Source organism: Lissotriton vulgaris, chromosome 2_1, assembly GCF_964263255.1.
Source record: "Lissotriton vulgaris chromosome 2_1, aLisVul1.2, whole genome shotgun sequence".
Classification (NCBI taxonomy): Eukaryota; Metazoa; Chordata; class Amphibia; order Caudata; family Salamandridae; genus Lissotriton; species Lissotriton vulgaris.
In genome coordinates this window covers 1,687,030,535-1,687,053,241 of record NC_141687.1, presented here as the reverse complement: position 1 = coordinate 1,687,053,241, position 22,707 = coordinate 1,687,030,535, and the positions used below count along the sequence as shown (strand labels likewise).

At 42.9% G+C, this 22,707-nt stretch overlaps 1 protein-coding gene across 3 annotated transcripts in view; it reads right to left on the bottom strand.

Annotated features, from left to right (window-relative positions):
* Positions 1–22,707, bottom strand: part of ZNF593OS (ZNF593 opposite strand) — a 222,916-nt gene that overhangs the window by 37,308 nt on the left and 162,901 nt on the right. Inside the window, exon 1 of one of the 3 annotated variants that reach the window (XM_086957652.1) lies at positions 5,831–5,855. The exons of the other annotated variants lie outside the window; for them this stretch is intronic. The gene's annotated coding sequence lies outside the window, so the exon portion shown is untranslated. Of the gene's footprint in view, positions 1–5,830; positions 5,856–22,707 lie in introns of those variants that run through there. 3 annotated transcript variants of the gene reach the window in all.

Here is a 22,707-nt window from a genome sequence, read left to right as displayed (position 1 = left end):
AGACGCAAGCCACTGACATACTGTCCTGTTTCGTTGACGCATATAGCGCACTTTACGCTTCCCGTTCTTTAGCGTCCCCTGTTGAAATCTTCAGCTACCTGGAGGACGTGGCCATCGCCTGGCTATCTGACTCTCAGAGGGAGGATCTGGCCGCCCCCATCACAGTCGAGGAGGTCACGGAAATAATTAAATCTCTGCCAAACAATAAATCACCTGGGCCAGATGGCTACACAAATGAGTTTTATAAACATTATGTGGACATTCTAGCCCCGCATCTGGTGGCAATGTTCGGTGCAGCGTTCGATCAGGGAGTACTTCCACCCACACTTAGGGAAGCGGTGATCATCACGTTGTTAAAACCCCACAAAGATCCCGAACTATGTGATTCCTACAGGCCCCTATCGCTTATTAACGCCGACTCTAAAATACTAGCCAAAATCCTAGCTGTCAGACTCACTCCCCTAATGACTAATTTAGTGCTCCCTGACCAGTCAGGATTTATCCCCACTCGGTCCACAGCGCACAATACCAGGACACTATTCGCATTATCCCACTATCTACAGCCTTCCACGAGGGCGGTAGCTATAATGTTGGACGCTGCAAAGGCGTTCGATTCAGTGGAGTGGAGCTACCTGATCACTATACTTAACAGAATGGGCTTTCCTAAAAGATTCGTGCAATGGGTGAGACTACTCTACACCGACCCGTGCGCTAGGGTGCGAGTGAATGGCTACGTGTCCAACGATTTCCCTATAGGACGTGGTACGAGACAGGGTTGTCCCCTGTCCCCCCTACTATTTGCCCTTGCCCTCGAGCCCCTTGCGTGCAGGATCAGGCAAAAATACAATTCCTCGGCCCTGCGTTTCACGGACAGACCCCTTCATATATCATTATACGCCGATGATATGCTCTTGTATGTGCGCGATCCGGCCACTCACTTAAACCCGCTTCTACGGGAATACGTGAAATTCGAGGGTCACTCCGGACTTGCCATCAACTGGACCAAATCCTACATTATCCCCTTGACTGATATGGCTGACCCCATACACACGGACTATCCATTGGTCTGGCAAACGGACCCAATTCGCTATTTAGGGGTCATGTTCCATAGAGACCCGGAGGTGGTGATTAGGGCGAACGATGGCACTGTCATTTCCACGTTGGAAGATAAAATCCGGCGTTGGATTCAGCTCCCTCTGTCCTTGGCGGATCGCATAGCGATTGTCAAAATGAATGTCTTGCCCAAGTTCCTTTACCTGTTTAATAACATTCCGATCACCCCCCCTGGCGAGGTATTCCGTCGCATAAAAACACTTACGTTATAGCTCATTTGGGCGGGTAAACAGGCGCGTATCGATTTGCAGACATTGACGCTCCCATATATCAAGGGGGGCTTTGGTGTCCCGGATTTTTTACTATATTACCTTTGCGCGCAAGCTCACTTTGCTGCATACTGGTTTCACGAGGTCCCCTACCTCACGCACACAGCTATTGAAAAAGATGATGTGGCGCCAGTGCCCCTCACTTCCATGCTCACGCATAAGCGCCCTCCCCTTCACTCCCAGGACATCAATCCGGTGGATACCACTGTTAAAGCATGGAACAAATTGAGTCAATTAACACATAAATCACCATTGTTTGCCCCTTCCCTGCCGTTGGCACATCACCAGGCTTTATCGGTCACTGGGGAATCGGTGGGCATGTCCTTACTGCAACGAGTGGGCATATCCACGCTCGGCGATTTATTCTGTGAGGGGGAATTTATAGAACTAGACGACATGACGTTTGTACAGAATAAGTCCCCGTTGTTTATATTCACACACTACAGGCTGAAAAGGGCGTTACGGGAACACTACCCCACTTTCCCACAGGAACCAGATTCCCTGTCTCCCCTACAGCTGATGATTGCATCCCCAAACATCTCCCATATGGTGTCACGGCTGTACTCCTCAGCTCAGGCGGACTTACCCCACTCCACGGCCAGGGCCAAGGGGCGCTGGGACACGGTACTTGACGATCCGCTCACTGAACAGGAATGGCAGCAGGCATGCGCGCTAACTCAGATCCTTACTCCCAATGGGAATCTCCGTATCATACATTTCAAGTTTTTACACCAAGCCTACTATACCCCGGCTCGCATGCACAAATATGGTTTGTTAGATGTTGACCAGTGTAAACGATGCGGGAGGGAGGGGGCTGACTTCCTACACCTAGCCTGGTCATGCGCAGCGATCCAGAACTACTGGAGCGAGGTTTTCATTGCTTTGTCTGCCATGCTGAGCTCCGACATACTATGTTCTATAAGAATGGGTCTTCTGGGAATAACGGCCCAATTTAAGGCTGTTAAACGTAAATTCTGTGTTATCGCGCTGCTGCTGGCCAAGAGACAAGTAGCTCAATGCTGGAATAGCTCCAAGAAACCAACTGTGGCCAGATGGCTGGGGGACATGGCCAGCTGCAGAGATAGGCTCAGAACCTACGAGGAGGACCTGCCGGCGAAGTCCAGACCTAAGGACTTTTGGTGTTATCTCACTGATTTTCTAGTTGCAAGACAGGCTGCAGAGGAGGAGCAAGGGCTCCCTGAGCTATCGCCTGGGTGATATGTCTTTAACGATTGCCATTATTCACGTGAGCGCTGGTGCCTGCGCGTGCCGTTGTTTCTTGCATTGCACTAATCATTTCCTTTTTTTCTTCAGGGGTAATGGTCTCCAGTTAAATGTTGTACCCAGGTCTGCTGGTTGCGACCTCTGGTTCCTAAAAAAAACACAAATACCGTTACAAGACCCAACTGTATGTTTTACACTGCCGTCCCGACTGCTTGTATCTGTGTACAATGCGCGTTTATTGTGGATTCCACCTTCGCAGCCGGCCCCAGGGTTGTAGGCTACCAGCTGTGTAATGTTATGACTTTGCTACAATAAAGGTCTTGGAAAAAAAAAAAAAAAAAAAAGATATTTTATAGATATCCAGTGGATGCTCTCATTTCGGATGTTTTGTCCTGATGATGACCTTTTAATTAAGTACGGGTCGAAATGCCGTTGACGCTAACATGTGGCTCTAAATGAAGAGGATACATCGTTTTGTTTCTCTAAGTTTTGCTCTGAACCCTGTTTTGTAGTTTTCACGCCTTGTTTGTTTACACATCTAATTGTTTATAATTGTAACACTATTTGTGTAACCGTGTGAGCGCCATTATTGTTGCATGTATGACTTTTGGATAATAAATGATAACATTTTATAGTGAATTTTTGTACATGGGTTTTGGGTGGTGTACCAGTTGGCCAGCACTGCTTTCTTGTTCTTTCTTTTTTCCTCTCAACTCAACGTCTTAGGATTCAGTTCCTTATGCTTTAAATTCTTTCTCACTTTTAATGCAGTACTTGAACCACTGTTTGGATTTCAGTATCCTTGAGAGTGCAGATAATATCATCCTTAACCACAATTTTGATCATAGTAAGTCACAACTACTTTTGTCTCTCGTAGACACTCATATGCAAACAAACACTCCCACAAACCAAGGGACAAGAAAGAACCCCTCAATAACTAACCACTTCTTCTGTATACTGGGATATCCCCTTTCCCGACACCCTCCTTTTCAGATCCACTACCCCCTTCTTCCTTGTCTTTGTTCCTTCTCTCCTGTCCTCTCTTTTTCTTACATCGTTTTCTTCAACGAGAAGTAAAGCCCTTCCTGACCACCGGATAGTTGAAGACAATATTGCAAATATCTTAATTGGCTCATTAATATATCTCACTGACCTACCCTCTACTGTGGTTCATAATCCTCAGTTGTATCAATACTTACTCTCTTATAACGAACTCAAAGATGCTAATTGGAATTTACTATACTGTCTTTTACTTCTCGTCTTTCCTATACATTTGAATTGTTACTGTACTTTTTATTTATTGAAATACCTAATAAAAAGTTGAATTAAATTTTAAAAAATCCTAATCCACAGCCGACGTGTATACTTATCCTGGTGCCCCTTAATCAGAAATCTTAAAGAAACTTTTTCTGCAAAACAAACGGGATGCATGTATGACAATAACCCTAGCAAAGTATTGATACAATGTGCTAACTAAACCTAGTTCAAGTCTTAAAGCAGACCCAGAAGACGCTTAAGAGTTATAAAGTAATTTTTTCACATAATCTTCTATACCTGTTGTGGTTTACCCAATAAATTGGAGCCTTGTAGCTCACACCTATGCAACAATATACTCATAATTTACCAATTACATGTTTTCATTGAGCTTCTTATTGAACAAAAACCTGAGGCCATGTCTGCTTTTGACAGTGCACCTGCAGTCATTCTTGCTCATGATATGGTTGAATTAGCATAGGCTTTGAAAAGCATATTGTGTATAAATGTCAGACCTAGATAATGGTGTTTAGAAACAGTCTCTATAGTAAACCATGCATCTTCTATGTGCAATAATTTTTTAATACTTTTTTCTAAAAATCATCACTTTAGTTCTAACAGTATTAATCTTTAGAAACTTTCCTTACAGTAAGAACTGAACTTATCGAATACATGCTGAAGGCCTATCAGTGTCAAATCAAATAAAATAGCATCATCTTCCTAAAAAGGCTCTGTATAACATACAAATTAAATTTAGGAACACAGTGGGCTTGTCTGGGTGTATTTGGAGCATCTGATATCAAAACTGCAAATAGCAGAGATGCTAGAATGTATCCACACCTTTAAGCATTTGGGTCATCATTTGTGGCAATAGGGATCCATTTTCCCTCTATCTGACCCTTGTTAACTTAACGATCCTTTATGAAGTACTATTATAAAATAAGTACAGGGATGCCCCACTTCATCATTTTACATCTCCATCCACCAAACCAAATACCGTAGAAAGAAGCTACATACACAGGTATTCTATTTTGCAATGCATATTTTTCACCAGCAATTTCCATAGTAGTCATTCATCTATTGACAAATTATTTCTAAAATCCGCTTGTACTTTAAGAAAGTTACCAGTTTGTGTAACGCATACTTCTACACAAACTAGCAGATGATTAGTAAAGAATTTCTCTGGAATAGCAATAAGGGTAATCATTTTATAGGTTGCAAGCATAGACTTATCTCCCATTCTGCACAGTGTCATTCAACCTTTACATGGATAGTGCAATATCCAGCGACTGTGCTATTAGCGGTTCCAAGAATATGGGCCAAAGTTCATCTTGCTGCCTCAGTATATACGGAAATACCAACCTGGCCTTGAGCACTGCAGGCCTCAAAGGTTTACTAATAAGGGCTTTTAGTTAAATTTTTGAGAGAGGGCACATGCACCTGTCCCTTTGTCATGTAGTTCCTATATATCATATTCAGAATCTGCACGTTCGGATAACCCCCACTGAAAATGTTAACCTGTTTGCATTAGCAAGCTCACAGTGTCACTAGAATCTCCTCTGATGAAGGAGAGAATAGTTTCTGGCAACCTCAGAACATGACAACCCTGAGCCCTCAGAATCGTGGAAACAATGTACTACCTTTCGCTCAGTTACTCGTGCTTACTTATTCGGTCTCACTGAGTTACACAGAAGAAACAGTGGGCGTGTTACAATAAGAATTTATTGCACAGTTATTCTTCTAGTGTAAAATAGATGTGCTGCAACAACTGTTAGACAGTAGCAGATATATATGATTAGCAGTACAGTGAATATAAAAGAATAGTGCAGTTCTACCATCTTGCAATAATCATGAATACATACATGAATAGAAAATGCATGATAAAAAGAAAGCGCTTCCTCCTACGCTACCTAGCATGTGAGTAGGTGTGAAGCCAAGAATCCCTATAGGATTTAGTCTAACCCCTTTACCTGCAGTGAGAGAGTGTGGGACCCCGTCCTGATCTTGAGTTGGACACTCCACGAGGGATGAGTTAGACCACTGTCAGCTGGAGCGCCTGTACACAGGAGCCTCAGCGTATCTGGTCAGTGTGTCGGCTGGGAAGTCTTGGTCTCCTCTAGCTAACACTAGTAAGATGTGCTGTATTTATACAGAAAGTAACTAGGGTTACTTTGTCCCTTGTTTCTTGTTTCTTGTATAAGCCATTGTTGGATTTGAGGATGACATATGGGATAAACCTTGCACGTAGATATTATGCAGGTGGTGTAGCTCCTGCCTGGTTTCCAAGAACCCTTATGAATATTTACTCATACTGTTTGAGTCTATTGATAGGACGCTATTGTTCATGGAAAAACCCTCCTTCTGCGCCCAGGACTAGAACTAGGTAAAGGTTCATTCCTAAAATGCGTGTTACTGTATAGTGTAGGGGAGGTAATGTAGGTGAAGGTCTATGATATTACACAGGCCTGTATCAGGGTACTTATATGGAACATAACACCTTATTCTATTTAATTTATACAAATATTCTGGGTATTTACAGATGCAGCTTCAGTAATACAGGGTATGGTTTTATTTTTGGTTTTACCAATGGCAGTTCCTATTAAACCCCAAAAGTGCTTTATTTTGTTCATAACAATAGCTGCTATATGATCATTTCAAAACATTTCTTTGATTTTAGTTTAATTCTTCGGACCTTTTAACCAAATTCTGCCCAATACTTTAGATAAGAGAGAGACCTCTTTTGCTGTTTTAAAACGTGAAAGCTTCACCAATATGCTTATTTAAATGTTTTGAAAAATATATATATTTCAAAATAATACCAATTCTGGCTCTTAACTTTCATCAAAATCCATTTAATAATGTTGCCATATTTTTTAACGAAAAAATCATTCTTTGTTAGAAATGTTAATATGTTGGAACTAGAAACAAATGGATTTTGTTAAAATATGCAGCCATAGACTTGCAATGTCCCAGTGGTTGTGGCTATAAATATATTTCGAGCAGACTTACACTTACAATCCTGACTTGCAAATGCACAAAGTGTACCCTAGGTAAAATTATCTTTTTTGTAAACTTCCTTGAGGAGGTTTGGGCATCCCATCCCTAAGAAGCAGATTGTCCACATTATGGAAAATATAAATACACAAGCATAGGATAAATGTGAAATTTCAATTTTTTTTTAACATGGCAAATAATTTTCCATGTCAAGACTTGTCTTCAGCTGTTCAACTGTTAGGACTGGGTTGTTCCACACACTTCTTCACAATTTCAGCAACACTTATGTCTTGGTGGCATAGGTATAAGTTTGGAAGTACAAAGAAATGTGTGCATTACAAATGTTTGTAAATACCAATAGTGTTATGATTTAACCAATGATTTTTCCCTGATCCGAGTTCTCATGTTTGAGAAAAATTTCCACATTCATAAGAACTGTTAACACACATTGCAAATGAAAATACGGCTGTATTCATTTCTCTTTTAATCAAAAATAATAATTCAGGAAGTCCAAGTTAAGAACATCAACAAAATGTTAAGTTGCCTAAAGTGTTCTATAAACTATTAAAAAGTTTCATCACTCCGTCCGTCATCTTGTTGTGTTTGATATGTTGGCCCCAAGTGGCAAAGGGTATGCCCAGACGTGGGTCCCTTGCTCGCTTTGCCACTGGATTCAAGATAGCCTGACTGATGAGGTGGTAAAACCCTGAAACCGGTCCCAGGATTCTTGTTTCTGGTCAAGGGAGGACCTGGCCTGATAGCTCGGGCTGGACTGTTCCCATGAGGAACAGAGTCAAGACTGATTTGCATATGGCTGGGTCCAAACTGAGGTGGCATAGTGAGCAAAATAACAATGGATTAAACCCAGATCTTTTGACTGGGGGTGAGTGGTTGCAAAGTTTCATCGCTCTGTCCATCATCTTGTGTTTGCTATGTTCACCTTAAGTGGCAAAGGGTTTGCCCAGATGTGTGTCCCTTGCTCACTGTGCCACTGGATTCAAACTAGCCTGGCGGATGAGGACGTGAAATACCGAAACCGGTCCCAGGATGCTTGTTTCTGGTCCAGGGTGTACCTGTCCTGGCAGTTCGGCTGGACTGTTCCTGTGAGGAACAGGGTCAAGACTGATTTTCATATGGCTGGGTCCAAACTGAGATGGCATAGTGGATGAAACCCAGATTTTTTTGACTGGGGGTGAGTGGTTGAAAAGTTTCATTACTGTGTTCATCATCTTGTTGTGTAGGCCTTAAGTTGGCAAGGGTATGCCCAGACATGGGTCCCTTGCTCGCTGTGCCACTGGATTCAAGTTAGCCTGGCTGATGAGGGGGTGAAACCCCAAAACCGGTCCCAGGATGCTTGTTTCTGGTCCAGGGAGGACCTGGTGTTTGGGCTGGACTGTTCCCATGAGGGACAGCGTCAAGACTGATTTGAATATGGCTGGGTACAAACTGAGATGGCATAGTGAGCAAACAAAAAGATGGATTAAAGCCAGATCTCTTGACGGGGGGATTGGTTGAAAAATGTCATCACTCCATCCATCATCTTGTTGTGTTTGATATTTTCGCTCTAAGTGGCCAAATGAATACCCTGACGTGAGTCCCTTGCTCGCTGTGCTACCGGATTCAAGCTATCCTGGCTGATGGGAGGGTGAGACCCGGAAACTGGTCCCAGGATGCTTGTTTCTGGTCCAGGGAGGACCTGGCCTGACAGTTCAGGCTGGATTGTTCACATGAGGAACAGGGTCAAGACTGATTTTCATATGGTCCAAACTCAGGTGGCATAGTGAGCAAAAGCACGATGGATTAAACCTAAATCTCTTGACTGGGGGTGAGTGTTTGAAAAGATTCATAATTCCATCCATCATCTTGTGTTTGCTAAAAAATACTCCAGCACACCTGACCCAAAGCTTCCACAATATACATTAACACAGCAGAGTCTGCACTAAGTCTTTTGGGTGTAAATAAAGTTGCCCCACCATCCCACACCACCAAATGCCATTATATGCAGGAATATTTTTTTCACAATATAATTTTATTTCCTGTATCTATAAGTTCTACTTATTCCCTCATAACATCATTGGTATGAAGGCACTGATCCTTTGATTGGTGGACTTCATTTTCACTTTTCTAAAAAAAAGTTACATTTAGTGATGAAAACTGACAGAAAATTGTTAAAGTCAAATACCAAATGACTTTCCAGATTAAGGTTAGACTGCTCTTTTAACCGCGGCATAAATTTCACCGTGGTGCCGCGGTTTTAACGAGTGGGCAGGGCCGCATCGGCCAACGGACGTGCGCAGCACTAGCCAGGTAGTGCTTGCGTCTGCCGTTGGCCGACGGGAGCACGGAAGGGGTTAAACTTTATTAATTGCGCATTTTTTTTTGCTAAAAAGTCCACAAAGTAGAAGTTTATGTCTATTTGTTTGTACAATGTCAGGTCACTCTCTTCCACTTGACTGGATGTGTGCATAGAGTTGCTGGTGGAGACCACTGCCCAGGGATGTGGAATTCCTTTAGCCTGACCCCCAGGACTTAGTGTTAGGGGTCAAGGGCAACAAGTTCTCATGTTTATTTTGTCCTTGGGACAAGCAGACCTGACGACCTGCGGAACAAACCCTTTGGCTGTCAGATTACAGTACCACATTATGGAACAGGGAACGGCATTGTCTGCAATTAAGGTAATATTTGTGTCCATATATTAATGTTGTTCGAACTTGTATTGATGGTTCATAAATACAGAGCCTTTATTAGGGTGAGTGCTCTACCGAAATGTAAGTTCAGACTGACCTACTAACAGTGGTTCCAGTATAAACATGTGTAGACACGTTTTCAAAGGTTAACAAAGTAAGGCTTCATATAATGCTTCCAGGATGCTCTCTGATTAGATGCAGATATATGCAAAAGCTTGAAAGCAAGATTGATGATTCTTTGCTTTCAAAATAAAATGTTTATAAAAATAGTTTTGCTTAACTACAGTGAAGTTTTAGGTGCCATTTCTTTGAAACATCATTTAGTAAAATGTGTTTTTGCATGCTAGGATTTCACAAAATATTCATAATGGTAAATAAGTGTAAATAGTTTCAACAAAATTATAGGAAATATGAAAATAAACAAGCATTAGCAAAGCTAATAGGCCTGACATTGGTGGTCAGCCTTTTGGTTTTGTTAATGCGTGTCTTGTTTTGACATGGTTTTTGTAAAATATTATTTTTGTGGGAGCTGCCGGGCCCTCATCATTAGAATTAACATTGGCAAAAGCAACCATATTTTTGGTCTAAAAAAACACACAATGTCACAGTAGTTCCTGGCACTGAACAAAACTACTTAGAGTGCCAATATGCTCCTTCTGAAAGAGCAGAATGCTGCCACTCACCGCAAAGTCAGCCAGTAGATAGAGAGGGATAGAATTAAAAATAAAGAAAAACGGTCTTAGTTAACATGAGGCCTAAATAGGGGCCTAATTCTTAAAGAAAGTCACAAAAGTGTTCCATGGTATAACCTTGCATTAGTGCCGATTTACGGCTTTCATGAATTCACAAGAATTTACAGAAATAGGTCTGGAAATCATACTCCTAGAAAATAATTCTGAACTAAATTTTAGCACGAGTAAATATGCATGTGTATATTTTCTCATGCAAAAATCTGTTTAAGTTCACTTTTCCACCAACCACTTCTTTTTCCCATCCTTGAAGGAAGTTTAATTTTTCCCTTGTCAGGAGGAAGTTTCCAACCATTCACTGTATGGAAAAATATTACAGATGAGCTGATGCAAGCCCATAAAACAAGTTAGTAGGTTTGCATAGACTCAGAAGGGCATTCCAACCAGTGGCGGCTCGCACAGTTAATGCTGTGGGGTGGTGCGGCGGGGGGATAGTGGGGTGTGACATACGACAGGAAAGTCAAGAGTAAGGAAATAAATAAATAAAAACACTTACTTTGTGCTCGCAGCACTGCCGACTCGATGATGTTGCAAGCTCAAAGTAAGCACTTTTTTTCATTTATTTCCTTACTCTCGACTTTACCGTCGCATATCACCCTCTACTAACCGCCCTCCTCGCCCCACCCAGACCCACTCTGCCCCGCTCCACTGCCCCACAGTGTTACTTGTGCAAGCCACTAGTGATTCCAACCATGGGAAACTATCGCTTACAGCTACCTCCAACAGTATGTAGATCTGCGGAAAGGTGCAAAATAAGGGAATTGCTGCTATTCAAACACTACTATGTCTATAAGCTATAAGCTAAGCTTAATATAAGCTATACGCTATTTTATTATTTTATTTTAAGCTATAAGCTCTGGCATAATCAGAGAGGCTATTATCAGAGCTCTTATATAATGAGATTGCTGCCATAATTTGTCGTCACACTACTTAGCACCAAATGGAAAAGTGGACTTTGATAAAGGACAAGTAGGTTTATGAAGCAACCTGTCCCAAAGGACAAGTAAATATTTTATAAAAATTCCCCACCCTTGATGTTCCCATGCACCTTTATCTACTTGTGCACAGACAATGTACAATTGTTTCTGAAAGTTTCATTCTTTAATGATATCCACCACATGAAGACGTGTTTTCTCCTCAAGGGTGCATTAAGTCGCCATTCAAGTTAAATCCTCTGCAAGCATAATGTCCTCTGTGTATTCCTACCACCTTCTTCAGGGGTGGTTGGATCAACTCCCCATAGATATAGTATTCCACCTTTCACTACCGCTGCTTTTTGTTTGATTTTGAGCTCTTTCTATGATCACACATCACAACGTGAATAGAAAGAGTCCGCTTTCATAGTCATGTATGCTTTAACTCATTTTTCTTGAAATATAATTTCCTATATGTTCTTCTAACACTGTGTCAGACCTTTCTACAACATCTTCACTTTCCTTGCTAGATTCATGACATAGTGAGGCATTTACGATGGATTAAACCCAGATCTGTGACAGGGGGTGAATGTTTTGCCATTGTGCAACATTCCGTCCATCATCTTGTAAGTTTTGCTGTTCACCCTATGTGGCAAGGGTATGTCCAGATGTGGGTCCCGTGCTCACTAAGCCACTGGAGTCAAGCTATCCTGGCTGAAGACGGCTGATAGCCAGAAACCGGTCCTAGATGCTTGATTCCGGTCCAGGGAAGACATGGCTTGGCAGTTTGGGCTGGACTGTTCCCATTAGGCACAGGATCAAGATTGATTTGCATATGGCCAAGTCTGAACTGGGGTGGCTTGGTGAGCAAAATAACGATGGATTAAACCCAGATCTGTGACTGGGGGTGAATGTTTTCCCATTGGGTAACATTCCACCCATCATCTTGTGTGTTTTGCTCTTTCACAGACCAGAAGCTCTTCTTCTATTTTCTTCCTTGTTGATCATGACTATCCCTCACTTTTCTCCACAATTGGATATGGGACCTCAATCACATTCTGCTTTTTTGACTGTCTTTTTACAGACTGTTCTGGGAGTAGTTATGTGACGGTGGATGATATTGATGAATGGTTTTCTGCCTATGAGGGTGCATAGGGTCCCAGAGGAGGACTTGAGGAGGGAGGAGAGGAGTTTTTGGAAGCACATGCCTACAGTTTGGAGGAATACTCTTCTTTCACTAGTGGTAAGGGACCAAATAAGGAATGCTAATATGAAAGTCATCCTATTCCTGAAGGTTGGGCTCATTCCAGAAAAATATAGTATACGGTTCAGGTGTAGCAAGAGGTTGCCAACCCAGTCTTGGGTGGATTTATTTGACTACTCCAGAAATGCATTGAGTGGCTGGGTAAGGGGCAGTAAAGAAAGTGATTTTAATGTGCTGTATGACCTAATTCTGAGCAAGCACATATTTGGTACTTGCTTTACATAGTTGCACCAACACCCAATTGATAGTAAGCTTACTGACCACAGGGAGCTTGCAAAGGTGGCGAATTTCTGGTTCAGCACCAGAGTGTTCATAAAGGTATTGTTGGGCGTTCCCAGGAGGGGAAGTCATGGGTCCCCAACAAAAGAAAGAGGGGGGAGACAAAACAAAAGTATACAGTTCATCAAAGGCCACCAAAACAGTTCACAGGGGAAGAATAACCAGTCCATCCTGACCAGGTTGGGTCTGGAGGCTTAGTGGAGTAATGCATCCACTGTAGGGACCTATGTTCGACCTCAAGACCACAGGTCCAAATCCCGACAGGTACAATTGAGTTGGGTAACAATAAACATCTGTTATTCAGCACCAAGCTACCCTACTGGTTGAAGTTACAAATACATGTAATATTAAGTATGTTATGTTATGACCAGAAACAAATGGGTTTATTGGTAAGACGTCAGGGATGTTTATTCCCAAGTTCAAGGAGTGCAATAGGCATGGCTACGTGAAGGGAGATGATAAGTATTTCCAACATTGCAAGGCCTGCACTAGCAGGCTGACACCAGGATTGGCCAGTGCAGGGCTTGGGGAGGAGATTTGTGTACCCGGGTAATAAAGAGATGATGCCCAAAGCCTGCATGCCTGAAAATACTTATAAGTTTAGGCAGAGAGTCATCATCAATGGGCATAGGGTGGAGCTCTGAGGGACACAGGAGCCAATATGACTACTGAAAAAGTCATCTGGTGTCCTAAGAGCAGGTAATCCCCAATACCTTCCACCAGGTTGTAGTAGCAGGCAACAGTGAGAGTCACTACCCTGTACCTCTGTTTCCCTTTGAATCGGGGGTGCTCAAGTTCCCTAAAAGTAGCTGTTAGTCGTGCTATGCCTGTTTATTGACTGTTAGGGAATGACTTGGAGCTCATCCTCTGGAAGGAGGGGGAGCTCCAATTTCACTTGGATATGTTTGGGTTGCCTAAGTGGGTGTGCCCAACCACAAAGTTCATAGCAGTCCGAGAGGGTTGTCAAGGAGACATGGAGCCTGGTAAAATGGTACAGGTAGCTGCCAAAAAAAGGAAGGGCAAAGGGTGTGGAAAACAGCCCCTAAAGCTCCCACGGTCTGGAAGGAGGTTGAGCCTAAGAGCAAAGACCTTGAACCTAAAGTGGAATACATTGCTGCACTGAGAAACCTGCGTTAGCTGGTTGGACCGCAAGCAGAGGTGGGTCAACCAGGGAGAGGTTCTACAGAGCTCCAAAGGAGTGTCCCAGTCTTGAGGGCTTTAGGCAGCAAGCTGAGGCCCAGGCAACTGGTGGCGCCTCTGAAGATCACCTAACCTATGAGGAGAGTTACCTCCTATAAAGTAAGCCTAAGGTTCCTGAGCCTGAGGCAAATTGTGAGTTTGTGGCTCACCAGTGTAACAGAGGCTTTCTCCTGTGTCTGGCTCATACATACTCTTGGAAAGACATATAGGGCACAACAAGACCTTTGCCAGGCTTGTCACCCACTTGTATTGGCCCTGGATGAAGGCAGCCTTAAATGCATTTGGCAGGTCATGTCCCACTTGCCAGTCCAGTGGGATATCAGATAAAAAAGTTAAAAGCTCTCCTGGTTCTCTTACCTGTCGTTGGCAAACCCTTTGAAAGTGTGGACATCAACATTGTTGGTCCCCCAAGACTGCCTTAGGCAACAGGTGTATTCTGATCTTGGAGGACCATGCCACTAGATACCCGGAGGCCATATCTCGGAGAACTGTAACTGCACCTGCAGTGGCTAGGGCTTTGATGAGGATTTTTACACGGGTGGGGTTCCCCAAAGAAGTAGTTTCTGACAGGGGCACAAACTACATGTCTGCTTACATTTGGAAGCATCAAGGCCACGAAAACTCCACAGATTCTTATGCAACCTAAGCTGAGACTTTTTAACACTTGAGCTACTGCACCTTACTTGTTTTAAAGAAGACACTGACTTTTTAAAATTTGTACGTTTTAAAATTGTGAGTTTTTATTAACTGTACAATAAACAAACCTTAAACCTGCTTACATAAAGTCAGTGTGTGATGAGTGTGCAATAACTTACCAATTCTCCAAATCCTATCACGCTCAGACTTATAGGGAGGTGCCACAGAAGGGACTTGGATTCAGCCCCTTGGAGCTCTAATATGCCACCCTGCTAGGGCACCTCTTGTTCTGGTGGGGGATGGGTAGGAGCAAGCTCCCAAAAAGCTCTCCCCTGGATGTACCTTGCTACGTGTTGGCTCTTGGAAACCAGATGCAATGTTCCTGGAAGAAGGCCTCTGAGATCCTGGAATCAAGCCAGGAGGTAATGAACCTCTGGCATGACCAGAAGGCCACTCTGGTCGAGTTTCAGACTTGGCCAAAAAGTGTGGGCGATAGAGCCAATTGTATTACCCTATTAGCAAGGTCACGCAATTGCGTGAAACCTTGCCCCAGCGCCCTTTCCCTTACCGCCCAGCTTTGCATCTCTAATGAGATGCAAAGTGGGTGTTCCTCCCCAGAATAACAGGAGAAATGTCGCTAACCGACATTTCTCTTATTATCTAGCCGCACACTAACCTGCAGAGCGATAAGAAAAGTAGCGCTAACCTCGGTTATCGCTACTTTCCTTAGGCCTGCTTTTCATCTGACTTAGCCATGATATCCTATGGAAGGTGGATATCATGGCTAAGTCTGCTCTGCCCTATCAGCAAGCATTCGCCAAACGTTGTGCGATTATTGCTGGATTTCCAGCGATAATCGCACATTTGGCAGCTTGTGCCTTGATTTCTATCGCTTAGGAGAAAAACGTTGATGATAGCACGCTATCTCCACGATAGAAACCAGCTGTAGCCGGCGATAATTATCCTACCGCTAAGTGCGCTTAGCAATAATTATCGCTGGTTGTTGATAATATGCCCCTTACTTCTTCGAATTCCTTTTGCTGGCTCTAAACTGTTTTATGAATTTCTGGATGATATGGTTTGAAAGGTTTTTCAAATATGATAATTTACTTTACCTTTACTCTGGAAATCTGGGTTTCACTCACATTCCTCTGCTTCCAAATTATCAGGGGCAAAATCTGATGGTGCTGGCTCTTTGAGAAATTTTGGTTGTTCTCCTGAACCTGCTGGGCGCAAAGATAAGATTTGTTTCCATGATTCTCGCTTAACCCTAGTGCTTCTGAGTGCATACTGACCCTTAAGAGATTCCAATAGGGCAGAGGTTGTGCAGGAGAAAGAGCATGCTTCAGGTGTTGAAGGATGTGTAATTATTCCTTTTGAGAGTGAGTTTTGTCTGTGTTCCCACAGGTGTGCAGTGTATAATTTTAAAATCCACCAGTGGTCCCCCAAGATGTTGATGGTTATGACTCCCGGGGCCTATGGTGCAGGGTCTCCCAAAGGGCCATGGTCATGGCTTCTAGACTATCATTTTGTAATCCAAAAGGTGAATGGGGAGTTACAGTAGGTATTGGACCTCAATCTATATATTATGTACATTCCACACTTGCCAAATGAAAGTTTTACAGAATATTACATCAATAGTGAGACCTCAAGAGTTCCTGTCTTCTCTGGATTTGTATGATACTTACCTGCAAGTTCTAATTTGACCTCCTTATCAAAATGATCTCCGATTTGCCAAATGTGGCAGTCATTATTAGTTCACTCTCATGCCTTTCAGTCTGATGTCAGCCCCCAGGTTATTCACTAAAGTTTTGGCTCCACTGGGATCAATGGGGAGGACATTTTGGAACACCGATCCTTAGATGACTGGTTGATATATGCACTATTTTTCAATCTGGCAGAGCTACGCACCAAGATGATATGTGTTATTCTGATGACAAACAGGTCCTTGATACTTTTTCCTAAAATCTCTGCTGGTTACCTCTTCAACAATAGAGTTTATTGTCTTGGTCTTTCAGACCAGGAAAAGAAAGGTTTTCTTACTAGGAATGAAAACTCTGTCTTTTCTGTGGTGTGTGACAGCGCTAGTTTGTGTACAGATGGCTCATGTCTGGGTCTTGCTATGGGTACATAGCCATATGGCATCAAGAGTGTTCTTGGTAGAAAGGGCTTGCATTTCACCAACTTCTCAGAGTGAGGTGTCCAGTGTTAGATAAATTCAACTTAACTATGAAGGTACTTGTGGACCTGTGTCATCAGTTACAATGGTGGTTTTATTGTCTTGAGATTATGTGCGCCAGGATCCTTGTGGTTCTGGTCAGACTCTAAAATAGGAATTAAGTAACTTGCTGAGAGGCGTTAAGGTGTGGTTATAAAATATATGAGGCAATGCTTGCAGTGTGTGGTTGTATGCTGAAGAGTAAAGATGTCTGTTACAGAGCTCTGTGTCGAGAAAAATACATGATGAGCTTCCATTACCCGAAAGGTATCATATTGAGAAGCTTGAGAATTGTCACACCTGAGAGTCTGAGACAGCAAGTCATTGAGCTGGCCCATGAGGGACATTGTGGTATTGTAGTGACCAAAAGAGCCCTTAGAGGTCTAATGGGGTTCCCTCGCCAAGATCTGAGTTGAGAAAGAACTGAAAAGGTGCCACCTTTGTAAAAGTTTTTCCCCACAATGGGACGCAGCACCCGTTGACATGTAAGCCCTTCCTGTGAGAGAGTTGCAGTTGATTTGTTTGGGCCACTAGGAAATGGACATCATCTTATGGTTGTCATTGATAAATATTCCGTTTTCCTTCAATAGAAGACTTATCAACATCCCATGACAAAATCATCAAGCGGCTTGATGACATCTTTGCAGTGTGGGACATGCCCGCTATTTTGTTCAAGGAGTTTCGTGTTCGACTCAATGTCAAGCATCAAAAGAGTACACCTCTTTGGCCCCAGGCAAAGGGTGTTGTTGAACGCACCTTGCTATTCGGGAGAGCCATAAGAACCAAACCAACCACAATGGACATTGGACCGATCCATGAATTCAAATAAGGTTTGTGACACAAACACTTCTGAAAGTAGGAAAAATAAAGATATATGATGATCAGAGCCAGCACAATTAGGAAACAGTCATTAACAAAAGGGACCGGGTATTAGTTCAAACAGAAATGGAATCAGCAAACTGACACTCCGTTTGCTGTCGAACCTTTGAGGTTTGTGACGTGCAAACTGACACATGGTGACAGCGCATCGTTCCAGAAAGTCCATTTCACAGGTCTCCTCACACTTCAAAAATCTTCCTCAATTTTCTTCAGCTCCTGAGATCATAAGTAAGGTGACCTCGCCTGAATGTCCAGATCAAGCCTTTGAGTCTCTGTCATTGATGCGGTATCAAAGAGCACTGCAACCACCTCATACCACCCTATCTGGCAGACCAGTGTGAGCGCCTTGACGACTCACTGAGGAAACATGATGTTAATATTGTTTGCACTTTTTATTTACCAATGTGGGAGATATAGTTTCTTGACATTATGTGCACCAGGACCCTTGTGGTTCTCAGCATAGTCTAAAACAGGAATTAAGTAACCTGCTAGGAGATGTTCAGGTGTGGTTATAAATGTTATGAGGCAATGTATGCAGTTTGTGGTTGTATGCTGAAGAATAAAGACATCTGCTACAGAGCTCCGTGTGTGGCATGTTCATTCACATGCTCCCAGGCTGGGAAAGATGATACAGTGGTTGCACCCAAACCATTTGAGGGACTTTTGTCTCCAAGTATAATAATGGCCGATGCTAGGTCCCTGGATTCAGAACACCATCGCATGGAATGGAAGCACAGAGAGGCATTACTGCCAGATACACTCCAGTCGTCCAACTTGAAAGAGTTACAGGCTGTCAAGCAATATGTTTTGGCTCTTTGTCGTTGAGATGGTAAATCAACCTGTTGTGGTTAGAATGGAGAATACTGCTAGCAAGACAGTCATATTTGGGGTACAGCGGCCACCTCAGTCCCTTGGTCCCAATGCCCCTGAAACTGCTACATTAATGGTAGTGCTGGACTTTTCATTAAAAAAACAGGAGTTGCTAAAATGTCACTCATAATTACATTGAAATTATGAAAATGTCACACATAACAATTTGAAACCATGGCAGCTATGTGAAGCCACTCTTTGAAGTGCTAGTGAGCTGCATGTATGGTTGTATCCTATATTCTGTCGACCTGCATCCACCATAGCTGAAGCATTGGTACTTTCAAACCGCCAATAATCAAGTCTGTGCAAGTTTAGTTACATTTACAGAGTCACTTTCATGTCAGCCTGGGTCTTTTGCAGATTTAAGAACATGTTTTGTTAGAGCTTTACGTACATTCAGCAGTGCTTAATTTGAGCTGGTGGTTTCCGGTGCAACACCACTTAATTCGTTTCCGGTGATCAGCACTAATTGCCAACACTGCACTTATGACAGTCTGCAACATGGTGGCGATGCTCATCTAATTCAGAGATGCATACACACATAAAACTTACTAATGCTAATACACATTAAAAGTTACTAATACTTGCCTCCCCAGCCATTCATTTAGCTTTAGGGACCTGGAATAATCTGAACTGTTGCACTTGCAGGCGAGAGAGATGGTTAGTGGTTGTTTTGGCAGCAATGCCAAGGGCGATGGGTGGTGCATACTGCAGTGGCCTCCTGGTCAGGACCCTGGCACTTACTATTTTACAAATTAAGCACTGACTTGCAGGGATACGTGTGTGCGTTTATATGGAATGGGGGGATAAATTATTTTGGGCCTATTATGTAGAGTTGATAAAATGTAGATTGAAGTTAGGGCCTCTGTGCCTACATTAAATTATTGTATTTTGAGTCATAGCCCCCTATTCTACATTGTTTTCATAGAAATTGTCTTGCTGCAATTATAAATGGGCTGTTTAAGTTGAATATTTTAAGTGTTGCTTAGTAGTTTATTTTACACATATTTGTTATAGTTTTGTATGAAATTATACCAATACACTTTAACTGAACTCGAACACGGGGCAGCTGTCACAGGCCAGTGTGTCTTTCCCGGTGGATTTTAATATCCTCTCAACTGCCTTTCATCTCTTCTGATTATGATACGGATTAATTTATTTGACGTGCCTGTCTGTGGGGCAGAGAGCTCCCTTTCTGTCTATTCCAGTCTCTGCACCGTCCGTTTCAGCACCCATGCAATGCAACTTCGCAATATAGTCCGTGCATCTCTTGCACAGCCGCTATACCTTTTCCCGCCGACAGCCCCTGGCATCCAGCTGTGCCTGAGCCTCTACTGCCCACCCCTCCACCCTTCCCACAGCCTCCGACGACACCTTCCTGGATATGGGCTGCAAAAGCAGTGGTACCGTCCGCACATCTTCTCCACTCCCCCCACATCCTACCCCCTTCCTACCGCCTAACCCCTACCCACGCGCCCCCGAGTGCCGCGAGCTCCCGCTGGTAACTAACCTTGAGTCGCCCGATGTGCGTGCCTGGCCTGCAAGCTGGGGCCCGGATTCACCTCTTCCCTATCGCCCCTGGGCAAGGAGCCTGTTTTTCCTGTCCCAGTGGCTCACGCGGCCCGACACCTGAGAAGAAAGTGAGTGAATCCCGGGGAAGGCCCACTTAATCCCGTCAGCGACCCTACCCGGCTCCCGCCCGCCTCAGAGCATCTGTGTAACCTGCATTTAAGCCGAGACACTCATTTCAATCCCTTTAAACCCGCTCAGGCCTCAGTGTGAATGAAACCTCCATGCTGACCGCATCCGACTCTGTCAGATCCAATTAGTAGTGTTCGTCACGTGGTCGTAGCTGTGCCTCTCCATAGAAGCATGTTCCTGTTTGAATTTCTGTATTTTTTCCCCGAAGGTTCATAGAAGCACCTATCAAATCTAAAAAGGGTGTAACTTTTTTTGCTTTGCATGTCTTTATAAAATGCGTGTATTTTGCAAAAATGCATGTTGGCCATATGCTTATTTAATATGACAAAACGGTTCTTCTTAAGATATACTTGTCTGTCACTATGCCCACATTCCTAGGCCTTGATTACAAGTTCTTGGCACAATTTTGATCCCTTTGCAAATAGATTTGCCACTTTTCTTAGCAGGAAATGCTGGTAATATTTTGTGTTGTGCTATTCTGAAACAGCCAAATGATGGGAGAATAAAAAGAATTCGTGTTAAATTGTCTGGATTGTTTTGTATCATGACAGTTATTTATCCCTATAGTTGCTCTCGTATGCATTCTGAATTAATTTAGACAGAGCTCAAATACTTTGTAACACATTTCTTTATGTGTTTGCTGTTTTAGGTGTATGTTTCAGAAAGGAAGAAAAAAAAACCTAACTTTCACTTCTTTTCCCAATAATTTTACCAGACACTTAAAAAAGTAGGACGCCCAGGTAAAAACTGGCTATGTAGTAACCCTCTCTGCAAACAGGAGAGTTTGCTAAGGGACTGGAATTATAAACTGTCGGATAATTATTGGTGGTGTGCGTAATTTGCTTTTGCATAATTACGCAAAATTTCTGTACAGTTGCACGTAATTACGTGTAATTAAAATCTGTTAATTCGCTCTACAATAAAGCACGAAATGTGTCCTTACCTCAATTTTGAGAGTAAGGATGCATTTAAACAATAGCACCACGAACAAAATCCACTCGTTTTCTGTTGTTCCAGTGCTTTTTACTCTGACTCGCCTGTAAATATTTACTGTGAATGATACAGAATTACACAAAGTGGCATAATGACATAATTTTGGAAATTTTGCATAACCATCGTAATGCAAAACTCCTGAAATTTCACAATTTATGCAGGGGGAATCTAGATTTTGCCCAGGCCTAATAATTATCACAATTCTGAAGGAACATAGTAGCTCTTGCACTAAACCACTAGGCCCAGCTTTGCAACTATATGATGCAAAGGCCTTAGGCTCTGTCCTGTAAGGCTCAGAAATGTGGGGCTTTTCCAATATTGCAGTACTAACCATTACTGAGTTTTTAAGAACCTTAACTTGTCTTCCCCGTTAGTACCCTGCTAAAGCTGTTAATATTAGACCAGGGCTGCAAAGAAATTGCGTCCAAAGTAAAACTGCACCCACTTCTATATTGGAAAAGGGTGTGGTCTTCCCCTGAATTAGAGCACTATGCAGTGGCATTGAGAGACGTTCTAGTGGTAGACCAGTTCCATAAGATAGCATGGTTATGCCAGGCGGAAGCATTGCTCATCAAAATAGATTTGAGGGGTTTTGGGGATAATCCAGTGATCCAGCTGCTAGACTTATACCATCACCAGACAAAATCAAGTCAAATTATTGGACAAGGATTTTTAGAAGTGAGTCACGTGTGGTACAGAGTTTGTCTTTGACAGTCTCCTGGAACCATACTGGGATACCATCACAGTACCTCTAGACAGGAAGTTGTACTTTCAATTAAGGGTTGGTACGTTGCCCCTGTGAGCTTTTACAAGTTTCCTGGGCTGTTGGTGGGTGCGCTCAGTGCCTCGCCTGTCTGGCTCAATCAAAAACAGTTGCCTATGTCATGTTTGTCTACCCCTGCTATGAGTCTCCCCAGCTGAAATGGCTTAAGCCACTTGGTAAAAATTTGGGAACCAGAAGCAGTACTAATGCACTTGATTTTTTAGACCTGATCCTTGCCTAACCATCTCTGTACCAGTGGCTAAGTATTTGGGCTGGATGTGGTTACTGAGGGCAAAGGCGCTTCATAATAATTGAAACACAAAACCTGAGTAAAGCTCAATATAGATATATATAAGCACAAGCATAAGTTAATGCACACTACCTCGTGAGCCACCCTAGCAGAGACGCATGACGTTATCACGCCCAAACGCTCCTTGAAAAAGGGCAACACGCCCGAAATGCATCGGAGCCGTTTGTCTAAATTGGATTGTACAAGTTTGGAATTTCTTTGATATGAATACAATATCATGAAAGATAAATAAATACCTCAAATGGAAATAAACAATTAACTTTGACACATTGGAATCAATTTTGTTTTGAACCAACCCGGAGTGCCTCCCTGGGATGTACCCGCATAGTTTATGCGAACACCACTCTTTTTGAATGCTACAACTACCACACACTATATACTTGCATTTTT